The following is a 17585-nucleotide window of genomic DNA, read 5'->3' as shown; positions in this document are numbered from 1 at the left end:
CTCACCATTCTACTGAGACCGCACTTCTCGGGGTAACTGAGAGTTTACGACACGGTGTCGACCACGGGGAAACATCTGCACTCATCCTTTTGGACTTAAGTGCGGCGTTCGACACCGTGTCCCATTCCACTCTTCTGAACTCTCTTCGATCCCTGGGACTGGACGGTCCGGCTTTGACTTGGATTGCTTCCTTTTTAAGTGAACGCACTTTCCAAGTCTTCTCCACGAAAGCCACTTCCTCCACTTATCCATCGGCATATGGTGTCCCTCAGGGGTCTATACTCAGCCCTTTATTGTTCAACATCTATATGAGACCTTTGGCCTCTATTGCAGAAGATGCTGGGCTGACTATTTTTTCATATGCCGACGATACTCAAATTGTTTTCTCCCTCTCCAGCAGTGAGAGTAATGATGCTTCGGTTCTGAAAATTGGGTTGTCACGTATAGCTGAGTGGATGCAGAGGCATCTTCTCAAGTTAAACGGTGACAAAACTGAAATCCTTATTTTTGGGAAGCAGAAAGACCTATGGGGCCTACAACATTGGCCTAGCGAGATGGGAACGCTCCCTCAACCTTCCCCTGTGGCCCGTAATCTCGGCTTTCTCATTGACGATAAACTCTCCATGAGGCAGCAGGCCACTCAGGTGGCCGCCATCTGCTTTACCACTCTGCGGTGGCTTCAGAAAATTCTATGGATGCTGCCCCTAGCCACTAGGAGAACCGTTGTCCAGGCGTTAGTAACCTCTCGCCTGGACTACGGAAACGTCCTTTATCTTGGTGCCGATGCTGCCACTATAAATAAACTTCAAGTGGTTCAAAACTCAGCTGCTCGTCTTCTTTGTAACATCCCTAGGAGACTTTTCAGCCACTCAAGCTCTGCGTGACCTCCACTGGCTCCGGATCCCTAGCCACATTAATTTCAAGGCTATTTGTTATCTCTTTAAAATTAAGCAGGGTTCGGCCCCTAAATATTTGCAAAACCTAGTCCAACTGTATAAGCCGAATCGCACTCTTAGATCTTCTGCTAACTGCGATTTCGTCATTCCCCGTTTTAAGCTTGTAAAAATGGGAGGACGAGCTTTTTCCCATCTTGCCCCCAAATATTGGAATGCCTTACCTATCACCTTGAAATCAGAAAATAATTTTTTCATCTTTAGAAAAAGGTTGAAGACCTTGCTTTTTAATTGATCTGCCGCCGCCCTAGTTGTTTTCTGATGTTGCCTTTTAGGTGGTCTGCTTTTTCTTCTTGAGTCTATCCCTTCGCGCCGGGAAACCCACTGTGGGTAGCTGTTGCGCGTTATAAGCTCAAATAAATAATAAATAAATAAATAATACGAATAATTGGTCCTTCCTTTCGGACTTTCCTCAGCACCGTGGTGCTTCACCAAGGTTCTGAAACCTGTAGTAGCTTACCTCCGGGAACAAGGGGTTCGCATGATTGTCTGTCTAGACGACATGCTCATCATGGCGCAATCACAGACGTTGGCAGTTCAGCACTTGCGCATGACCATTCGTATCTTGCAGAACCTGGGGTTTGTGATCAACGAACCAAAGTCTGTTCTGTGCCCCACGCAGACGATAGACTTTTTGGGGTTCGTCATAAATTCTCAGACGGCCCAGCTCAGTCTTCCACGTTCCAAACTTCGGGATATCAAAAAGGAGCTTCGCTCCCTGTTAACCAAGCAAATGGTTTCTCTCAGGGTGATTGCCCGGATAGTGGGACTTCTTGCGTCGTCCATTCAAGCAATATTTCTGGGACCCCTACACTACAGGGCCCTTCAACGACTCAAAATTCAACACTTGCAGAAGGGTCTTTCCTACACGGACTTAGTCCCTCTTTCCCCAGAAGTGCGGGAAGAGATACAGTGGTGGCTTGCCCACGTGGAAGCGTGGAACGGCAGAGCAATTTTCGGCTCCCTACCAGAAGTGGTCATAGAATACGACGCCAGTCGTTGGGACTGGGGAGCGCGCTGCGGAAATATTTCCACAGGGGGCCGTTGGTCACTAGACGAGTTAAATCTACACATACATTGTCTAGAACTCCTTGCAGGGTCATTGGGGATCAGGACCCTATCTCCCAGGCAGGTCTCATGTTGCATCATTCTTCGGATGGACAACATATCGGCGGTACGGTACATCAACAAACTGGGGGGCACGAGGTCCTCAATGCTGGTAGAGATAGCGAAGGACTTTTGGCATTATTGCCTGAGTCATCAGATTTCGGTCATAGCCGAATACATTCCGGGTCAGTCGAATGTAGTAGCGGATTGGAACTCACGCCACCTCAAGGACTACAGCGACTGGCAACTTCTCCCACAGGTGGTTCAGTGGTTGCAGGAGATATGGGCTCTTTGCGAGATCGACCTGTTTGCCTCCAGACTGATTCGTCAAATGACAAAGTTTTTCAGCTGGAGGCCGGACCCATTGGCTCTAGCGACGGATGCCTTTGCAGAGGATTGGACCCCGACTTTGAATTATGCGTTTCCACCCTTCATTCTCATTCCTCACGTGTTCACATATGTGATGCGCCAGAAGGCGTAGGTGATATTGGTGACTCCCTTGTGGAAGTCGCAGCCTTGGTTCCCGTTACTGCTGGAGGCGAGTTGCGACTTCCCCAGGAGGATCCCATGGTCCTCGACGATGCTCGAGGGCCCTCATGGAGAGATGCACCCAATGGTACTATCAGGGCAACTGTCTCTGATGGCCTGGAGACTTTCCGGCAGCGTTGGCAAATGCCAAGTTTTTCGGACCAAGCTTCAGGCTTCATCAACCAAGCGTGGGCCCCCTCTACCAGGAAGCGATATTCTTCAGCCTGGGGGTGCTGGGTTCGTTGGTGCATGGGACAGCATGTGGATCCCGAGGGGGCAGAATTACCCTTCATTGTAAACTTCCTGTCCGAAAAAGCGTTGGAGGGTTTAGCGTATCACTCTGTTAATAATTTCCGTTCAGCCATATCGGCGGGCCACTCTCCAATTGAGGGTAAACCTGTCGGAATGCATCCCCTAATATGCAAACTCTTAAAGGGTATCAGAGTAGCTAAGCCACCCAAGCCGAAATATTCTTCTCTATGGGATGTCTCGCGGGTTCTTTCCCTGTTTAACCAATGGCCCAACAACAATATGTTGTCTAGGAAACAATTATCAGCCAAACTGGCCATGTTGCTATGCCTGGTGGCTTGTAGACGTTCTTCGGATGTTAAGGCTCTAGATATTACAGGTAGAGTATTTACTCCGGTGGGAGTTTCTTTTAATATCACGGCTAGAACTAAAACTATGTCACGCACTGTAGACTATCATGCTTTTCCTGACAATGCTAAGCTTTATGTGGTTCAATGTCTTAAGGCCTATGAAGAATGTTCCAGGCCTACTAGGCGTGATGGTGTGGTGCAGTTATTGATTGCTTTGCAGAAACCTTACAAACCTGTTACTGCAGCTACTAAAGCCAGATGGTGAAAAAATGTTATGCAGGAAGCAGGTATTGACACTCAAGTTTTTGGTGCACACTCTGTTCGAGGTGCTATGGCCTCTAAGACCTTCATGTTGGGTTCTACTGTTCAAGATCTGATCAGATCTTGATCAGATCTGGTCCCTGAACTGCCCTGTGGATTCACTCTCTATTACCCCTTGCTCCTGGTCTGATCACCACTTGATCTTTTTCCTTCTTCCCATCCCCCCTCCAGCCAAGCCCCCCCGGCCTAAAAACACCTGGGTCCGATCATGGGGTCGTGTCAACCTGGAGAATCTCTCTTCCCATCTTACCTCATCCCTCCCCCCCCTTCAGGGTCTTCCCACACTTTCCCAGGTCGATGCCATAGATCAGTGGCTCTCCCACGGACGCGACGCTTTTGCCCCACTCAAGCGCATTACCTCCAAACGCGACAAGGACGCTAATCGGTGGTTCACCGAAGAGCTCAAGACCACCAAATTAACAGTACGCCGCGCGGAGCGGGCATGGAGAAGAAATTACTGCCCCACTCTAAAACTGGATTATACTAACATCCTAAGCCAGTATAAAAAAGACATCTTGGAGGCAAAAACATCTTACTTCTCCTCCAAAATTTTAGCCGCGGAAAACCAGTCCAAGGAGATATTCACCATCATCCACAACCTAGCGTTCTCGGACAGAACTACTCTTAAGCCAGCCCCGTCCGAGGAACTCTGTTCTTCTCTCAACAACTATTTCATTCACAAAATCATCACCATCAAGGCTAATATCCCGCCACCCTCCCCCTCTTTTGTCGATCCCCAATGTCCCCCCCCAAGGGCGTGCTTACCTCACTTCCCCCTATCACTCGGGAGAGCCTGATCACCTTGGTTCCCCTGGTCAAATCCGGCTCTCCTCTAGACCCCTGTCCCGCTCACATTCTCCGTCATATCTTTGTTTCCTGCCCTGACCCTCCCCTTCACTTTCTTAACAGCTCTCTTGCCCAAGGCATCGTTCCTAAACCCTTGAAATCGGCGGTAATTGTGCCCATCCTAAAAAAACCCGGGGCAGACCCTTCTGTCCCCGCCAATTTCCGTCCTATTTCCCTCCTACCATTCCTAGCCAAGGTGCTCGAGCGCCACGTCATCTGTGCTCTGAGCTCTTTTGTGGAGAATCATGGTGCTCTTGCCCCCCGTCAAGCCGGTTTCCGCCCTGCACACTCTACGGAGTCCGTTGTCCTGTCGGTCTTGGACACCCTCAGGGAGGGCATGGACACTAATCAGCACCAGGCCCTTGTACTCCTCGATCTCTCAGCCGCCTTCGATACGGTGGATCACACCATCCTCCTCTCCCGTATCGGAGCGGCGGGGATCGGGGGGACTGCCCTGGTCTGGTTGTCCTCCTTCCTGAGTGACCGCACCCAGGCTGTTCGCCTGGGTGACTTCACGGCGGACGTCCGGAAAGTTCAGTGCGGGGTTCCCCAGGGTTCCTCTCTTTCTCCCCTCTTGTTTAATCTGTATATTGCTCCCCTAATCTTCTCGCTTCAACAGATGGAGGTCGGCGTATTTAATTATGCGGACGACCTCCAGCTTGTCTTCAATCTATCTTCTCCTTCCTCTGTTCTAAACTTTCAATCTGTTATGCTTCACATCAGGGACTGGATGAACCACAATCACCTTAAACTCAACCCCGACAAAACCGAGTTGGTGTTGACGGGTGGTTCATCCAGCCCCTGGTCCCCTCTTTTCTGGCCCCCTTCTCTTGGCCCCCCTCCTGCCCCCGCTTCCTCAGTCAAAACACTTGGTATAAAACTTAATTCTCAACTCACTCTTCACCCCCAGGTTAGCTCTGTGGTGTCTTCTTCTTTTCTTTCACTGCGCACTATACGCAGGGTGTCCCGTTTCTTCACTTTCCCTGCTCTCAAGCTCATCATCTTGGCCATGGTGGTATCCCGCCTGGATTATGGCAACGCCCTGTATGCCGGCATCCCCGCCTACAGTTTGCGTCGCCTACAACAGATCCAAAACCAGGCGGCCCGCCTGGTTTTCAAACTCCCCAAATTTCACCACTCTACCCCGCTCCTAAAATCACTTCACTGGCTCCCTGTGCGAGCCAGAATTCAATTCAAGCTTGCTTCCATCACTTTCCGGGCCCGACACGGACTCGCACCTGCGTTCATCTCCTCCGAGATTGTTTCCTATGTTCCCACCAGGGAACTTCGTTCATCCTCCCAGTCCCTCCTCACCATCCCACGCTTCCGGAGAAAGAAGTGGGGAGGCTCCAAATTTGCTATTCTCGCCCCTACCCTCTGGAACTCCCTTCCCCTTGAACTCCGTACCATTTCTCTCTACCCACAATTCCGTAACCAACTTAAAACCTACCTGTTCACAAAATATTTCGAATAATAACTTTCCTGTCCCCCCAGCTTTTTAATTTAGGATCCGGTTAGTAACAGCGCCAAGAAACCGCTGGTATACGTGCGCTTTATAAGAAATTTTAAATTCAAATTCAAGATATCATGCATTCTGCGGATTGGTCATCTGAATCAACAATTAAACAATTTTATTATAAACCGGTGGGTGACATATCCTCTGTGGTTTTTAATCAGCGTTAAACTAGCATAATACGAAGCCTCCGGTCCTGTAATAGAATACAAAATTAGCTAGCATTCGCGCCAAGAATTTTCAAATCTATTAAGGACACGGAGGCGAGGATTATCCCACCTGGTTTAATTACAGTATTGTAATTCTTGCCCACCCGTTTGCATATGTATTCTGGTTACACAGAGGTTACGGGTTGTTTTATCTCTGATTTTTTCAGGATCCGAAAAGAAGATGGATTAGACGTAATCCTGCTTGAAGTTGACGTTCCTCCCAGCTGGTCTGGTTCTTCCACGTTGGAGGCTGTTATTTGACTTTTGTTTATATTGTTGGACTTTGATGTTCGAAGCAAAGAAAGAGGACATGTTCCGGTATTGCTGGCTCTTATGGGGCATTGCAGGAAGTGATGTGGTGCATGCATCATGGGAAATGTAGTTTGTTTTTACACAATACAAGTTTCATTGGCTGCTGTGGGTAGCAATAAATAAGAAAGAGAAGCATAATCCTCGCATCCGTGTCCTTAATAGAATTGAAAATTCTTGGCGCGAATGCTAGCTAATTTTTTATTCATTCACATCGTTATACAGCGCATTCAGTATTCTTTGCAACGCAATGTGATTCATATGCAATTTCAGTGATGTCCGTATTCATTTCAAGAACAGTGTTATTTGCCTCACTGTTATTTATAAAATTTCAAGGTTTGTCATATTTAAACGATTCTGTAATGCCATTATTTTAATTAATTTTTAAATGAACTTTTGTGGTATATTAACTCTATACAAAACAGTATAGTTACTTGCAGTAAATGACAGCACCTTAACACATGAGGCAGCATATTTTTTAATACATTAACAGTCCTGCAGTATCCCTCTTTTCTCAGAATTGTTTTTTCACAAATCAGTATGGAACCTCCAAAGCACAGTGGCATTCATCAAAGCTGAAATGGGGCCAAGAGGGCTCTTTGGGTACTAATACATTTGGACTGTTTGTCCAGGAATCAGTGTGTATACACATTCCCATCAAGCCTCCATCCTTCCCCCATTCTATTCTTTGGACTTACACTACTGTTTGGGGACGCCACGTCCCAGATGCCATCGGGCCAGGAGGCATGCACCTGCATCTAAGGCCAGGGAGAGGAGCCTATTTAGCGCTTAAAGCGCTCCCGGAACTCCCGCAGCGCAGGTTAATCTTTGAACTTATGTCACTTTTTGGGGACTCCACATCCCAGCTGGCATCGCACCAGGAGATGCACACCTGCATCTACGACAGGGGAAGGAGCCTATCTAGTGCTTAAAGAATTCCTCCAACTCCCGCAAAGTGGGACATGCGTGGGCCATGGCTGGGCATGTCCTGCACCGGTCAGAGCCCGGAGGAAACTCAACCTGGGCCCACCCTCTGACATCGTGATCCTGGGGTAATGGCTCTCTATTTTTGTACTGGAGAGCTGAATAATATTGTGGATGGGTGAACGTGTTTGGGTATAACTCTAACTTTGTTGCTATTCTGTGGATACTGACTCTCGTGATCTTAAGGTTTTGAATTTGCCAAATTACAATTGGCAAACACAAATCCCCAGGAGGTTCAGCAAGACCACCTTCTCCCCCTAAGACTACCAGCATCAACAAAATGTTGAAGAGGGCTATGGGGATGATTTCCACAGAAATAGCCCTGACTGAGAGGAGATTATTTCTGGGAGTCCCACATGATTCAGGCTTGGATGGCTCCTTATCATACAGCCCAACTGGTACACATGGTGCAGTAGACCATTTGGGGCTGGCTAACAACTAAGCCAGTGATGAGAAGGCAAATTTGGCCCCTAATCTAATGGGGGCACACTTGAAAGTTACATCTTGACCTTCTCGACCGCTAAACAGCGGCTCTTGTCTCAGTCCCCTCTAGCCCCTGCTAGCTCATGTGCTGACTCAAACATTTCTTACCCTTATAATTCCAGCCTTGCGGGGACTATGCATACACCTCATTGGGCTGTGGACCTCATGGAGTCCTATTTTGAAAAAATTAAAGACTATCTGCATAAATAACTTTCCTCATTGACATTGGGGTTGGAGGCCATCCAAAGGGGTCCTCATTGCGGTATATCCCCTTGCAAAAGCAAGTTGTATGTTGAATACTAGTAGCAGAGGATAGTGCCCAGGTTATGACCTCCAACTGCCAATACAAACTGGTTAAGGACTCTAGCACCCTGCCGCATGTTATAACAACCACTCTACCTAGAGATGCTGTAATTAGCCATGGTGAGGGGACTGAGGTTTGTGGGTATTTTGCACACATCAAAAGCATTAGGAGTTAATGAGGCCTCATTGTCCTTTAACACTGGATCTGCGGGGACACCTCCACCTATTCTAAATAAACTGAGGCAACCAGTGATCGACCTGCCCCCAGCATCTTGCCCCTATGTGCTTGTTTTGGTAAAAGTCCCTGAGTTGAATGTGAAACAAAAGGAGGGCCAGGACGAGCTGACTAATAAATGTTTAAATGAGCTGGTCCAACAGAGGAAGTTCCCTAATTATATGACTAATGAGATTTTGTTCACACGGAGAGTGGGATGTCTGGGGTCAGGCCCAAGGATCATTGTGGTGATTCTATAATTATAAACTTCAGATCGCCTAGGTAGTGCAAAGGTTGTTATTTGGCCCACTTCCCTGACCAAGGAGAGAGTCTAAGGTTTAGTTATTTCCACTGGGGTATATATGTAAACCGTCTTGTTTTAGGGAATGTTATAATTAAAAAAAAAAAAAAGCTCATGTCTTCGCATTGGCCCTGTAAGGACTCCCATTGAGCATTTGAAGAGGCCTGTTGGTTTTACAATTCCCACCTTGAATCATTTTGATGCCCTTAATGGGGTGGAGTGACTAGCTCCTAACAGGAAAGGTTCTCCCTGGTTGTGCTCTCCATTAGGGAAGGGCAGGGGAACTATCCAAGATGATAGGGCACACAACGATGACAAGGGCGAGTCGCGGTTTGATGTCACCGGGTTGGCTCTCAACTACAGGTCAGTCGAGTTATGGAAATGTTTTACAAAAATGATCCAAATGCTCTCAAACTTCTGAATCTTCTTCGAGAAGGTCCTTTTGGGGCTGAAAGTGCCCATAATAACAATCCAGGTTGCAAAAGCTCTGGAACCCTGGAACCTAATCCTTCTTCCCTCACGCTCCATTCATTCTTCTTCACCTTTTACTCCTAAACGCTTGTTCTGTATCTCTTGGATTTCACCTTTTCTTTACGCTTTGCGTGATAAGTGAAATTAACAAACAATTATGTCCTAAAATATTCATCACCCTGTCTATTTTAGGGCAGTCTAATACCTCACGCCTCTGTTTTTATTCCTCATTCCTTATCACTCATCCCTATCTCCAATTTCCTTTGTCCTCGTGACTCAGTGATCACCCCTCACTCATCAAACCTCCCTCTTTAACCCTTATTCTTCACGTATCACTCTTCAATTCTTATTTATCAATTCTAATTCCTCACTCCTAATAATTTATCCCACGCTCTTCTACTTTCACACCTCATACCTCACTCTTTATCTCTCATTCCTCATCTCTGACTCCACATTCTTTTCATTTTCACCTCTTTATTGTTTATCGCTTAGTTCAGATTTCTCATCACCTCAATCATCATTTTCCGTTACTCATTTCTCATTCTGTCTTCATTGTTCTTCATTCCTTGCTTCTTGTCCCTAACCCCTCATTTCTCACTTCTCATTCTTCATCCCGCATCCTTCAGCTCTCTTCTTTCCTTCCTCATACCTCATCGTTCAAGCCTCTCTGCTTACTACTCGAGCCAGATTCCTTGTTCCTCACTCTTCACATTTTTCACTGCTCAGGCCTCAACCCTCGTTCATCATCCCTCACCACTCAACCCTCCCACCTCATTCTTTACCTCTCTTCTCTCACTGCTTGTCCTACAGTTCTCCTGTCTTACCCTTCATCCTTTACTCCTCACTCATTACCCCTTGTCCCTCAATAACCTTTCAAACCTATTTCTTAATCACTCACTCACCATTTTTTACTCTTTAACGCTCATCCCTTACTCCTCATTCCTCTTCCCTCACCCTTCTTCCTTGCTTTTGCATTTTTACTCCTCATTCTTCATTTCTCAGCCTTCACTCTTAATCACTCATCCCTCACTGTCCATCTTTCACTACTCATCTCTTGCTCCTCATACCTCATGAAGCACTCCTCATCTCTAACTATTTGCTCTTCATGCCTTATGTTCATGTCCTTATCCCCATCCTTCAACCCTTCGTTTCTTATCTCTATAATCACTGATATCTTTTACTACTCTTCCCTAACATTTCATCCCCACACTGCGCATTTAGGTAACGTGGTGAATTGAGTGTTGTATTCCTTTTAACATTTATTTGATGGTTGTTAGACATGACAATGCATGCAAATAGAACACATGCCTTTATCACGAATATATTACAACGTGCTGATCTTTACAAGCAGGGCGTGGTATTACATAATGGACCTCAACCTATACCTCTAACAAGGGTGATATCCCCTGTGGCGTGCCCCAGGGCTCTGCTTTGTAACTGCACTGTCCAAACTGGACTGCCGAGTCTTTAACTATGCAGATGACACTCAACTTATCCTGAGTATTGACAACTCGGCCCAAGCTCAAGAGACAGTTCAAAATATCCTAAGATTCACCACTAACTGGATGACGGTTAATTCCTTGAAAATTAACCCTGACAAACCGGAGGTCCTCGTCATTCCAGCAAATAACAATTTCTGGAGTGGCTTGTTTTGGCCCAAAGAACTCGGGGCCCCTCCATGTCCGTCACCAGTCGTGAAAAGTCTGGGAATTAAGATCGATTCGGAACTCTCCTTGAGTCATCAGGTCTACTCAGTGGTGGGCATCTGCATCGGCGTCCTGAGACAACTGAGGGAACTGGTCCCCCTCCTATCAGTTTCCTCTTTGAAATCTATAGTCTCAGCTACTGTGTTATCGCGCCTCGACTATGGAAATGCACTCTATCTAGGACTTGCTTTGAAACTTATGAATAGACTCCAGGTTGTGCAGAACGACGCCGCTAGGCTGATTTTTAGCCTTCCTAGGAGGACCCATGCTTCACCTTTGCTGCACAAGCTACACTGGCTGCCTGTCAGACAGCGTGTAAAATTCAAGGGCCTGTGCATTGCTCACAAAACCCTCTATGGCCATGCCCCTGGCTACATACGGGAACGCTTAGTTCAATACGTGCCAGGGCGTGTACTTCGCTCTACAGATGCCTCCAAGTTAGTCTGCCCTCGGAGCAATTTGGCTACCAAGGGTGGACGAGCTATCTCAGTTATTCTGCCACGACTCTGGTACCAACTACCAGATTCTTTACGAAAGGAACCGGGTTTGCTTCCTTTCGGGAAGCTGCTAAAAACTCTGTTATTTAAAGACGTCTTTTAACCTTGTTCACCACCAGGACTGTCTGTACCTACTTGAATGCAACCTCTTTCTGTCAAGCGCTAAGAGACCTGCTGGTATATATGCGCTATATAAATAAACAAACATAGCATAACATAACATAACATAACCACACATTTTTGTTCCATGTATATGTGTGTGTGTATGTATGTATGTATATAGCTATATATATATATTCACTTAAAAAACCATAGGTTTCACACATGTTATAGTTAGCTGGACATTTCACTCGTAAAAAACCAATGAAATTCCCCCGTTATAGTTAGTAAAGGGAACTATAACTCACGTGACCGCAATCCAGTGCTGATGACGTCAGATATTACATCACTGTATTTAGACACTTATTTACCCATTTTTCCTTCCTTTAACCTTTAGCTATACATATATAACAAATATTTATTTTACAGAAAGACACATATATCATCAGTGATGCAATATCTGACGTCATCAGCACTGGATTGCGGTCGCGTGAGTTTTAGTTCCCTTTACTAACTATAACGGGGGAATTTCTTTGTTTTTTTATGAGTGAAATGTCCAGCTAACTATAACATGTGTGAAACCTATGGTTTTTTAAGTGAATTTGCAAGGTTTTTTAAATGCTAATTCCTAACTATAACGTGTGTGAAACCTATGGTTTTTTCAGTGAATTTCAAAGGTTTTTTAAATAGTAATTTTTTTTAATTTTTTTTTTCATCGTGGGCGCACTGTGCACGCAGCACGCGATTTTTTTTGAAATTTTTTTTTTTTTAAATTTCACCCTTCGCGGCCCTTTAGGGACCCCCTGACAAAGGCTAGGGGGTCAGTAACGCTGTACCCTGCCCTCTTTTGACGTTCTTATATGTGTTTTCTCTTTTTTTATGTTTTTTCAACATGCGCGCACTCCGCGATTTAAAAAAAAAAAAAAATCTTTTTTTGGCCCTTCGGGGTCCTACTGTGACCCCCTGACAAAGGCTAGGGGGTCAGGAACTCCCTACCCTGCCCCCTGTTCACGTTCTCCACCTTTCCTTTTCAGTACGACATACAAAATGGCGGCCGACACTTCCTGATTTCGACCGATTCGAATGTTTACTAACATCTAACAACCAATCAGAATTTCGCGCGCGTATAGATATTTATATGCTTTTAAATGCTATTTTCTCAGAAAATACTGAACAGATTTACACCAGACCTGCAAAAGGCACTTCCTTGACCTGAGGGCTACCTCTCTGCCAAATTTCACGTAATTCTGTTCAGCCGTTCGGGCTGTACCTTCGACTAAAGGTCCTATGGAAAAATGCATGGGGAAAACGCGTTTTGGGACCCCCTTTTTTCTCGGCTCCTGCTTGACGAATCACCCCGAGACTTTAAGGGTAGGAGCTGAACAGAGCGCCCCATTTGTTTTGAAAATTTTGCGAGGATTCGTCAACCGGCGCCAAAGTTATTCAAAATACAATTTTGAGATTTCCTATGGAAACAGGGTCCTAACTATAACTATCTACTGGCGACCGCCAGTAGATAATATATATATATATATATATATATATATATATATATATATATATATATATATATATATATATATATATATATATATATATATATATATATACATATACATAAAGATATATCCATATGTGTGAACACACTCATATATGCATATATTTATATATATTTTCATATATATGTGTGTGTGCGTTTGTGTGTGAGAGAGAGAGAGAGACCTATACTGGGTGCTTCCTTGTGTCTGGACAGTTATGCCTCTCTGGATGGATAGGTCTAATAAGAGCTAAGCATGTGTCAAGGGTTGTTTTTTATTCAATTCAAAGCTGAGATACAGTCCCTGGAGTGGTAAAACGCTTCTGTTAGTTTTTAAGCTCTGCATAAATGGCACTAGCTAATCCCATGTCTAAAGACGTTGCTGTAAAAATGGCAAAAGACTAAGGGCCTGATTATGAGTTTGGTCGGTGGATGAGGCACCAAACCTGCGGCGACAGTGCAGCTACTGGCGGTCCGACTGCCGTATTACAATATTGGCGGTAGGATCACCATAGGACCGCTGCTACTGCCAGGAGTCCGTGATCCCTGGTGGTCTTGCAGCAGTCTGAGACCTGCAATATGCTGTTGGTGCCACCGAGGCCCCACCAAGCATATTACGAGTTTCCTCACTGCTACAGTTTTGATGGCGGCGAGCCCAATGCGAAAAGTGTGGTGGTGAGAAAACTAAGGGGGCTCTACAGCGCCCCATGTTGTCTCTGGGCCAGGTGATGCATGCAGGGGGACACATAGTGTGCCTCCACTGTCTGTATGCATCCACTGTTCCAGCATGGCATGAACTTCACAGGACATGCCATGCTGGAACAGGCTGTGGCGGTCCCATGGCGCTGGTTTTCTAAGAGCCTTTGAAAAGCACTGCTGTGGGCCAGCCGCCGCACGACCGCCCAACCTGTATTCCAATCGGGATACGGCAGGCAGCCAGACTACGGGTTTGGCAGTCTAGGAGGTGGGCACTTGCATGGCGGGCCACTACAAAATACCAAATTCGTAACGGACCCTTAGTCACTTTCTAGCTTGGAGTGGATGGAACTGTACAAATCCTATGCTTATAAACTTTGCTAGAAAAATGGACATTTAAGGTGAGCAGATTTGGTGGTGGTGTAGAGTGCTCCATTGAAGGGAGCTGCTCTCCACGTAAAGTTGGGAAATACCCAGAGTTCCTTACTTTCTTCTTTGCATAATTTAGATGGCACTCTAATCCTGAAATGATAAATATATATACATACGTGCACACACACACACACACATACAGACACGCATATATATATATATATGTCTGTGAGTTTTTATTTTGTAATTGAGAACCCCCTTTCTTTATTCCTTATCTCCCTTTACCTCTACCCACTTCCTAAACCCTGAAATCGCCCTTACCTCTCTTTACCTCTACCCACCTCTAAACCAAAAATTATTCTTACCTCAACCCACCTTTAAACCCTAAAATCATCCTTACCTCCCTTTATCTCTACGTACACATAAAAAATTATCTTAGTTACAAAAATACTTTCCTGTTTGATAAAGTACCGTGTGACAAATGTAGAAATTCTTTCCTGCATTGCAAATGGATGCGTGGTAAAGCCTGGTTCCTTGTTTTATATTCTGTTAAATGCGTGTTATATTATTTTAGTTAATTCATTTTAGTCCATATCATTCCGTTTCAGAATATGTAATATTCATTTCAATATGTAATATTAATTTTAAAGCAAATCAACATATGTTCGATGCAAGCCATATTTATTTAAACAGAGGTTATATTCATTTAAACATGGCTTGTGTTAACTTCGATATGTGCTTTTTTCATTTCAAAGAATGCCACATTTTTCTCACATAGTTTCATATTCATTTCAAAAAGTGCCATATTCTTTTTAATGAATATCATATTAATTTTGATGTGGCTATATTAATTTCAACAGGTGTCATATTAATTTCCAAGTGGTTCATATTTATCTTAATATGCACCATATTCCTTTCAATGAATGTCATATTAATTTCAATAGATGTCATAATCACCTTAACACCTGTCATAATAATTTTAACGTGCGTCATATCTATTTCAGCATAGGTTATCATCATTTCAATACATGCAGTTCTCATTTTGATGTATATTATATTGATTTCAAAGCATAACAAATTCATTTTGACAAGCTTCATTTTAATTTCAGTATTGGTCATATTCATTTTAAGGCATGTAGGATCAATTTAAATGGGGCTCATAGTCATTTCAATGCATGTCATATTCATCTTAGCATATGTCATATTTCTTTCAATGGATGTCTCATTCATATTAACACTTCTTATATTAATTTTAACATGAATCATATCCATTTCAACACGTATCATAATCATGTCAATGTTTATCATATTACTTTCAAAGAAATTGTATTCATTTTGATAAATGTTATGATCATTGTAGCGTTACTTGTATTAATTTTAAAACATGTCAAAATCATTTCAATGAAGCTCATATTCATTTAAACTCTTTTCAATCAATGTTATATTTATTTCAATCGATGTCATATTCATATTAACACTGGCCATATTCATTTTAAGATGCAACTTATCCATTTTAAGATATATTGTATTGATTTCAATGCATGCCATATTCATTTTGACAAATGTCATGAGAATTTCAGCTTTGTTCATACTCATTTTAAGGCATGTAAAATTAATTTCAGTGGAGCTTATATTCATTTCAACATAAGCCATATTCATTTAAAATCATCTCCTACTCATTTCTGTATATCTCAAATTCGTTGCAATCTAGGTAATATTAATTTCAACACAATTTATATTCATTGCACCATGTGTAAGCTTCATTTCATTGTATTATATATTATTTTCAATGTGCATTATATTCTTTTCAGAATATGATATATTTATTTCAGTAACTCATATTCATTTCAATCTGTCATATTAATTTCAATGTATGTCATATTCCTCTTGGCATATGTCAGTCATTTCAAGGAATTTCACATTCTTTTTGATGCATATTGTATTTGCTTCACTGATTGCTATATTTGTTATAGTGTGGGCCATATTTATTTCAGTATTTTTGATATATATTTCAGTATATCTCTTATTCAATTCGGAGTGTGTGTTATTCATATTAATTACTAAGTAGTATATTCACTCTGCCAGGTTTCATATTTGTTTTGGTTCAAGCCAGATTCACTCTGTCAGGTACCATATTTATCTTGACACACATTACATTAATTTTTGTGTGTGTCAAATTCATTTAGCAGCACTCCATGCATTTCAAAAGGTGTCCTATATGGGGATCTGTAATTTTGACGTGAACGGCTTCCCATATTATGGGAAGCCGTTCATGTCAAAATTACAGATCCCCATATAAGACACCTCCTGAAATGCATGGAGTGCTCCTAAATAAATTTGACACACACCAGGATGAATGTAAAATGTGTCTAAACAAATATGAAACCTGGCAGAGTGAATGTGCTACTTAGTGATTAATATGAATAACACACACTCAGAATTGAATAAGAGCTATAATGAAATATATATCAGTCAAACTAAAATGAATATGGCCCTCACTGTAAATAATATAGCAATCACTAAAGCGAATGCAATAAGCATCAAGAAGAATTGGACATTTCTTGAATTGACGTACATATGCCAAGATGAATATGACGTATCTTGAAATGTATATTACAGATTGAAATGGATATAAGTTACTGAAATGAATATGTTATATTCTGAAAATAATATTATGCACATTGAAAATAATATAACATACACTGAGATGAACATTACACATGTGGCAATGAATATGAATCGCTTTGAAATTAATGTTACCCAGATTGCAATGAATATGAGAGATACAGAAATTAATAGGAGATTATTTAAAATAAATATGGCTTGTGTTGTAATTAATATAAGCCCTATTGAATCGAAATTGGTAAGCCTTAAAATGAGTATGACCAAAGCTGAAATTCTCATGACATCCATCAAAATTAATATGGCATGCCTTGAAAATAATATGATATATATTCAAATGTATATAATATATATTAAAAAGGGTCAGTTGCATCTTAAAATGAACATGACAAATGTTAATATGAATTTGACATCCATTGAAAAACATATAACATTGATTGAAAGAAATAGGACACATTACAATGAATATGGCATGTGTTGATCTAAATATAAGCTTTATTAAAACGAATTTGACATGATTTAAAATGAATATGAGTAATGTTGCAATTAACATGACATTTATCACAATGAATATGGCTTGCACTGAAAAAAAGTATGATTCACATTAAATTGAATATGATATGTGTTTAAATGGATATGACTCGTGTTAACATTAAAAAAAGAAGTATTCATATGAATGTGACATCCAGTGAAAGGAATATGTCACATGCTAAGATGAATGTGACATGTGTTGAAATGAATATGAGTCTCATTTGAATAAATGCAACTTGCTTGAAAATGAATATGACCAATGCTGAAATAAACTGGCCTCCGGCAAAATAAATATGACATGCTTTGAAATGTTTATGATAAGCATTGAAATGAATATCACATATTTTGAAATGGATATGACTCATGTTAAAATTAATATGACAT

Source organism: Triturus cristatus, chromosome 1_1, assembly GCF_964204655.1.
Source record: "Triturus cristatus chromosome 1_1, aTriCri1.1, whole genome shotgun sequence".
In the NCBI taxonomy this organism is placed as follows: Eukaryota; Metazoa; Chordata; class Amphibia; order Caudata; family Salamandridae; genus Triturus; species Triturus cristatus.
Note: the sequence above shows the minus strand (reverse complement) of the source record.